Below are 7,451 nucleotides of genomic sequence, written 5' to 3'. Positions count from 1 at the left end.
TCAAGAAAAACATGGTGCTGTACAACATGGCAGTTGGGAGTAGGCTACTGCGCTGGGCTATTTAGCTAAATAATTCCTGTGTCATGCGGGCACACGGGAGATCGGGGTTGAATTCCCCAATGGGGAGGAAGGAGTAGGCTGTCCTTGTAAATAATGTGTTCTTAACTGATTCCATGTGTTATTTCATAGTTGTGATGTATTCACTATTCTACAATGTAGAAAATAGTAAAAATAAAGAAAAACCCTGGAATGAGTAGGCGTGTCCAAACTTTTTGCTTAATATTATGGTGTTTCTACTCCAAGAAAAACAAAAAACCCTCTGGGTTTCTGTTAGGTTGGAACGGAATATATGGCGCTGTACAACGTGACGGTAGGGAGTAGGCTACAGTGTTGGGCTATTTAGCCAAATAATGCCAGTTTCGTGCGCTGCGGCCAGTCGTGTATAGCAGTAACACAGAAATTTTGGTGACCTTATTTGACCTTTTCTGCTGTTTCTGAGACACAGGCGATCCCTCCTTGGGGCACTACTTGATTGAGTAAACAAAACACTAAACAATCACAATAGAGTAACTATTGCTCTATTATTATTATTATTATATGTATTCATTATAGAATTGTGGCAGTTATTAATGATGAACCTTTCAACTCCACTCTTCCTCCCCATCTCTCTTATTTTTCAGCTTCAGGTGACAAAACCTGCACAGTCCAAGGGTTGCAGTCTGCAGACTTCCTTCTGGTCACACATTGCATTAGGAGAAATATCCAATAAACCAAAGACATTACTTTAACTGTGAATGTACTTTATTACAGATATTTTCCTAAAATAAAGTGGAGCATACATACATTAAACAAGTTATAGCAAATGATTTACATTGGGTGTAGTTTGTGTCTGTGTGAGAGGGAGGCATGTTTTTCAACTCAGAAAAATGTACACAGAATTTCCTAAAACTGTACACATAGTCTTTTATAATATTATCAATCCCACTTTGATTTGATAGATATTTAGAGTAATTATGCAGATATTGATAATGGATATATAGGAGTAGATATCTCCAATCATAAAATAAAATGGAGCAAACATTAAATAAACAAGCAATTACAACGTATTTACATTGTGGATAAAGTGTGTGCGTTGAGTGTGTGAGTGTGTTGTTTTATTTTTCCTTGTCAGCCACCCATCTCTGCTTTGTCCGTCTTGAAAGGCCCAGTGTATGCACTTCTGGGTGAGGTTGTCAGGCAGTGGTGGAGTGCATGGCAGATCTGAAAGAGAGATGCACAAAGTGACAGTAAGTATACAGCTCAACAACATGTCTGTGTGTACATCTGTTGGTGTGGGTGAGCATATGCAATAATTCTGAATTACCTGTATCCATCTGGGAATCCTCAAAAGTTTCTCCCTTCACGGCCAGTGAAGTAGAAACTGGTGCAGCCGGTAAATTAAATACTACAGCAGTGGACTGCTGTGACTGCAGCTGAACTGCTGGGCATGGCAGATCTAAAAGACAGAGGCACAATTTTCTTAACTGACAATAATCATACAACTAAATAGACAATGACTGTAAAGGCCTAGATTCAATCAGCACAAGCATTAACCGGCGATAGCCGACACCCGCATGCATAGCTGATGTTTTTGGTGGTGTCTGAGGTGTAACTGTGTTGGATCTGTCAAATCGGTAAGCAGCAGTTCTTGATCATTGTCACAAAACTACACCCGTCCTACTCGCGTTACAAGTTCAGAACGAGAAAGTGTAGGTTATAGAAATAATGACGCTCAAATTCAAAATCCTTAAACTAAATAATGAGGACTTCTATCAGCCTAATCGAGGTGTAGATTACATCTCAAATTCCAGTGTTCTAACTTGTAAACAGGGCTGCATGAGATTTATGTTAAAACGACTCAGTTTCTACCAATGGCAATGTCCGCTTTAGGTATAATGCCAGGAGCCACTTGTGAATTTGACAGCTCTAACACAGTTCCACCTCAGACACCGCCAAAACAACCGCTATGTGGTTGAATAGAGCCCCATTGAATAGAGCCCAAAGTGAGGGAGAGTGTGCATGTGTGTATAAATGCATGTGATAATTACCTGTGTCACCTGTCGTGGCCGGTGTATCAGATGCAGACGACTGCAGCTGTGAAGACTGTGGGTTGAGCTAATAGGGGTGTCAGATCTAAAAGAGAGAGGAACAATGTTCTTAAGTTAAAATAATTCTACGACAAAACAGAGTGAATGATTGAGTGAGTGTGTATACGTGTGTTTGATAAATACCTGGACCACATCACACCGCTTCAGGTCTACAAGCCTCTGGAAGTTCCAACGTGCCACTCCAGGCCTGGAACAGCTTGGTGGAAAGACGGTTACCTGTCACCCACCGAGCAGGTTGGCAGATCTGAAAAATAGGCACAATTTGAATGACAAAGCCTTGACTACACACTAACCTAAACAGAACAAACTATGGGAGGCGCACAGTCGTACATAGAGCCATGACAACATGGAACTCTATTCCACATCAAGTAACTTGTGCAAGCAGTAAAATTACATTTCAAAAACAGATCAAAATAAACCTTATGGAACAGCGGGGATTGTGAAGAGACACATGCATACAAACGATGACATACACACTGTATACACACGTACACAAGGATTTTGTGCTGTAGATATGTTGTAGTAGAGTTGTGGCCTGAGGGCATAGACTTAATGTGTTGTGAATGTATTGTAATGTTTTTAAAATTGTATGACTGCCTTAATTTTGCTGTCTTGGCAGCAGCTAATGGGGATCCATAATAAATACAATACAACAAATGAAGTAAGTTTGTGTGTGTGTGTGTGTATCTGGCAACACACGCAGCAGACTTCATTTTCCCACCTGCTCGTTGTACTTGCCATTGCCATCTGATGTGTGTGTGTGTGTGTGTTCTGTGTTATTATGTCATAGAAGTGTCAAGTTGAAAACATCCTTGTAGTAGGCCATTCAGTGATTAGCTTGTGGAAAATTACTATCAACAGTGTACAGTAAAAAGGATATCAAATATTCAGATCTGGATTGACAACTAGGCTAAATCATGTGAAGTTACAAACCTCTAGGGCTTAATCTACACTCAAGTTAAATAAAGGATGCAAGACATGAGCTCTAGGACCATGCCTCGGGACTATCTGGCCTGACAACTCCTGGCTGTCCCTGTCTCCAGTCCACCTAGTCGTGCTGCTGTCTCTGCTGTTTCTGTCTGCAGCTATGGAACCCTGACCTGCTCAAGGCTCACCGGAGGTACTAACTTGTCCCAGACCCGCTGTTTGATCCTGTCTTTCTCGGTCTTTCTCTGTCTCAACCTCTAAATGCTCAGCCATGAAAAGCCAACTGGCATTTACTCCTGAGGTGCTGAACTATTGCACCCTCTATAAACCCTCTATTATTTGACACTGCTGGTCATCTAAACGTCTTGAACGTCTTGAAGGATAAAATCTGGCTAAATGGCTGTACTCTTATATAATCTCCACCAGCACAGCCAGAATAGGACTGGCCACCCATCAGAGCCTGGTTCCTCTAGGTTTCTTCCTAAGTTCCTGCCTTTCTTGTCACACCCTGATCTGTTTCACCTGTCCTTGTGATTGTCTTCACCCCATCCAGGTGTCGCTTATATTCCCTGGTGTATTTGTCCCTGTGTTTCCTGTCTCTCTGTGCCAGTTCGTCTTGCATGTCTTTCAAGTCAACCAGCGTGTTTTCCCGTACTCCTGCTTCTAATTCCCTTTTTGCTAGCCCTCCTGGTTTTGATCCTTGCCTGTTTTCTGGACTCCGTACCGGCCTACCTGACCATTCTGCCTGCCACTCTGTACCTCCTGGACTCTGAACTGGTTTGGACCTTTTGCCTGTCCACGACCACTACCCCTTTTGGATTGATCAATAAATATCAAAGACTCAAACCATCTGTATCTGGGTCTCGCCTTGCGCCCTTATATTTCTAGGTCGTTTTTCCTAGCCACTGTGCTTCTACGTCTGCGTTGCTTACTCTTTGGGGTTTTAGGCTGGGTATCTGTATAAGCACTTTGTGACAACTGCTGATGTAAAAGGGGCTTGACAAAATACATTTGATAGGTTGCTTGTATATGCTTCTTTTCATGTCAATAACTCTAAATATGACACTGAGTTTTCTTACATTTCCTCAATAGGAAGTTGTACCTTAAGCCACCACTTTTTCCTGGTTTCAGGGGGCTTCAAGTTTGGGAATGGAGGGCCTAGAGAATTGGAATATTAACAATAATTAGCGACCACATTTATGAATGAAATTCAATATGGGTTAGCTGTGTATCTCATCTGATTGAGAATTACTGGTGATATGCCGTATGTCTATTACTTTTGAAAATCTGCCACAAAACCACACAATTTGCTAAATTGTAATTACTTCCCTACTATGGCCTATTTATTGCCTTACCTCCTTACTCCATTTCAACACACTGTATATAGATTTTTCTATTATTATTGACTGTACAGTTGTGGCCAAAAGTTCAGAGAATGACACAAATATTAATTTTCACGGTTTCAAGTCTGCTGCCTCAATTTGCATAAACTCCAGAATGTTATGAAGAGTGATCAGATTAATTGCAATTAATTGCAAAGTCCCTTTTTGCCATGCAAATGAACTGAATCGCCCCAAAACATTTCCACTGCATTTCAGCCCTGCCACAAAAGGACCAGCTGACATCATGTCAGTGATTCTCTCGTAAACACAAGTGTGAGTATTGACAAGGACAAAGCTGGAGATCACTCTGTCATGCTGATTGAGTTCGAATAAGACTGGAAGCTTCAAAAGGAGGGTGGTGCTTGGAATCATTGTTCTTCCTCTGTCAATCATGGTTACCTGCAAGGAAACACATGCCATCATCATTGCTTTGCACAAAAAGGGCAAGGATATTACGGCCAGTAAGATTGCACCTAAATCAACCATTTATCGGATCATCAAGAACTTCAAGGAGAGCGATTCAATTGTTGTGAAGAAGGCTTCAGGGCGCCTCAAGAAAATGCAGCAAGTGCCAGGACCGTCTCCTAAAGTTTATTCAGCTGCAGGATCGGGGCACCACCAGTACAGAGCTTGCTCAGGAATGGCAGCAGGCAGGTGTGAGTGCATCTGCATGCACAGTGAGGCGAAGACTTTTGGAGGATGGCCTGGTGTCAAGAAGGGCAGCAAAGAAGCCACTTCTCTCCAGGAAAAACATTAGGGACAGACTGATATTCTGCAAAAGGTACAGGGATTGGACAACTGAGAACTGGGGTAAGGTCATTTTCTCTGATGAATCCCCTTTCCGATTGTTTGGGGCATCCGGAAAAAAAGCTTGTCCGGAGAAGACAAGGTGAGCGCTACTATCAGTCCTGTGTCATGCCAAACAGTAAAGCATCCTGAGACCATTCATGTGTGGGGTTGCTTCTCAGCCAAGGGAGTGGGATCACTCACAATTTTGCCTTAGAACACAGCCTTGAATAAAAAATGTTACCAACACATCCTCCGAAAGCAAATTCTCCCAACCATCCAGGAACAGTTTGGTGACGAACAATGTCTTTTCCAGCATGATGGAGCACCTTGCCATTAGGCAAATGTGATAACTAAGTGGCTTGAGGAACAAAACATCGATATTTTGGGTCCATGGCCAGGAAACTCCCCAGACCTTAATCCCATTGCGAACTTGTGATCAATCCTCAAGAGGCGGCTGGACAAGCAAAACCCCACAAATTCTCCAAGCATTGATTATGCAAGAATGGGCTGCCATCAGTCAGGATGTGGCCCAGAAGTTAATTGACAGCATGCCAGGGCAGATTGCAGAGGTCTTGAAAAAGAAGGGTCAACACAGCAAATATTGACTCAAGTAATTGTCAATACAAGCCTTTGACACTTATGAAATGCTTGTAATTATACTTCAGTATTCCATAGTAACATCTGACAAAAATATCCAAAGATACTGAAGCAGCAGACTTTGTGAACATTAATATTTGTGTCATTCTCAAAACTTTTGGCCACGACTGTACTTTTTTTATTCCACGTGTTGTTTTTTGTCACACTGCTTTGTTTTATCTGGGCCAGGTCGCAGTTGTAAATGAGAATTAGTTCTCAACTGGCCTACCTGGTGAAATAAATACAATTAAAATTATATCTAGTGAGAGTACACACAACCATTAGCTTAATTTACCAAGTCAACAATGACATTTGTCAAGGGACCCAACGAATACCAACGGCGCTACCCTACTTCACCCCATATCAACCAACATGCCAACTAGTAGTGACAAGGCTATATTGTTGTCATTCCGAAATACTGTAACGTTGATTTAGCCTACTGTACATCAAATTATTTTCCAAAGAAACAACCAGTGAATGACAACAGGCTTTTTAACAAAATATCTACCTATCTACCTTGTATGATTGCATGTAAAACAACTCTACAGATGATTACAAAGTTTGAAAGCAAAGTTGATTTACCAGTATGCTGCTCTATCGGGAACTAGAGTGAGGCATCCAGATATGAGGTTAGCTGGCTAGCATCACCAGCATGTTAGATATGAAAGTATCTATCCAGCAACAATGTCGAGGTCAAAAACTAAAGAAACTGTTAAGCCATGCTGACTTCTTAATATAAGTCAAATCGGACTGAAATCGTTCACAGGCTGAACGTACATTTCTATGACTACCTACCTAACTTTAGCTTACCAGCTCAGTGACCAGTGATGTACCTATTCCTGTTTACAGAGTGTGAGTCCCTCCCCCTCCCATGTCCTGCATGGAGAAGCGCCACTGAGTCAACATGTGGCTAGAATTATATTACATCTGGGTTGGTTTACAAACTCCATTGACAATGCATTGGAAACTGTTTCGGTCCGTTGAGCAAAAGAACCGGGGTTCAATTCCCCACGGCGAGGAAGGAGTAGGCTGTCCTTGTAACATAATAATTTTTTCTTAACTGACTTGCCAAGTTACATAAAGGTTACAAAAAGAGCATAACATTTCTACACTATAATTTTATAAGAGGTTATTTCTTCTTCTTTTTTAAATGAAAGTGAGCGATTGTAATCTGAATAAAGGCCAAAATAATATTTTTTAAAGGCCACAAATGTATTTCTGTTTTTAGAGGGAGAGAAACGCTGGGACACTTGTGCGGCGTCCTATGGCACTCCCATTCACGGTCGGATGTGATACATAATAATAATACTTAACATAGAACCTAATTTAGAAAAACATTTAACGATAGAATTCTCCCCCTACCCTCCATCTAGGAAAGTCTATTGTCCAGCTACCTGCTAGAACAGCGGGAACATTTCCCTAGTCAGCGCCATTATTAGTGCAATGCCCCTTAAAGGGTTGCTCTGTGCTACCCACCATGCTCCTCCTCCCTTCCCCATGGGCTAGGTCTGTCTTCTTTGCGGCCCATCCTGTGCCCCCTGCCCTCGTGCCCCCTGCCTCATGCCCCCTG

At 41.9% G+C, this 7,451-nt stretch overlaps 1 long non-coding RNA gene across 7 annotated transcripts; it reads right to left on the bottom strand.

Annotated features, from left to right (window-relative positions):
• Positions 1-783: 783 nt before the first annotated feature.
• On the bottom strand, positions 784-6,772 carry LOC109896977 (uncharacterized). Of its 7 annotated transcripts, none has more exons than XR_002256190.2 (6): positions 6,692-6,772; positions 4,177-4,232; positions 2,271-2,391; positions 2,088-2,172; positions 1,364-1,495; positions 784-1,260 (listed from the first exon to the last, which is right to left on the bottom strand). It is a non-coding gene; the product is annotated as an uncharacterized LOC109896977 (long non-coding RNA). The 7 variants fall into 7 exon arrangements; XR_002256175.2 differs by having other exon boundaries at positions 4,154-4,232; positions 6,692-6,765; XR_002256172.2 differs by having other exon boundaries at positions 4,154-4,232; positions 6,464-6,754.
• Between the last annotated feature and the right edge of the window lie 679 nt (positions 6,773-7,451).

The sequence above is a fragment of the Oncorhynchus kisutch genome, linkage group LG1 (genome assembly GCF_002021735.2).
Source record: "Oncorhynchus kisutch isolate 150728-3 linkage group LG1, Okis_V2, whole genome shotgun sequence".
In the NCBI taxonomy this organism is placed as follows: domain Eukaryota; kingdom Metazoa; phylum Chordata; class Actinopteri; order Salmoniformes; family Salmonidae; genus Oncorhynchus; species Oncorhynchus kisutch.
Note: the sequence above shows the minus strand (reverse complement) of the source record. Positions and strands in the feature narration are given on the sequence as shown.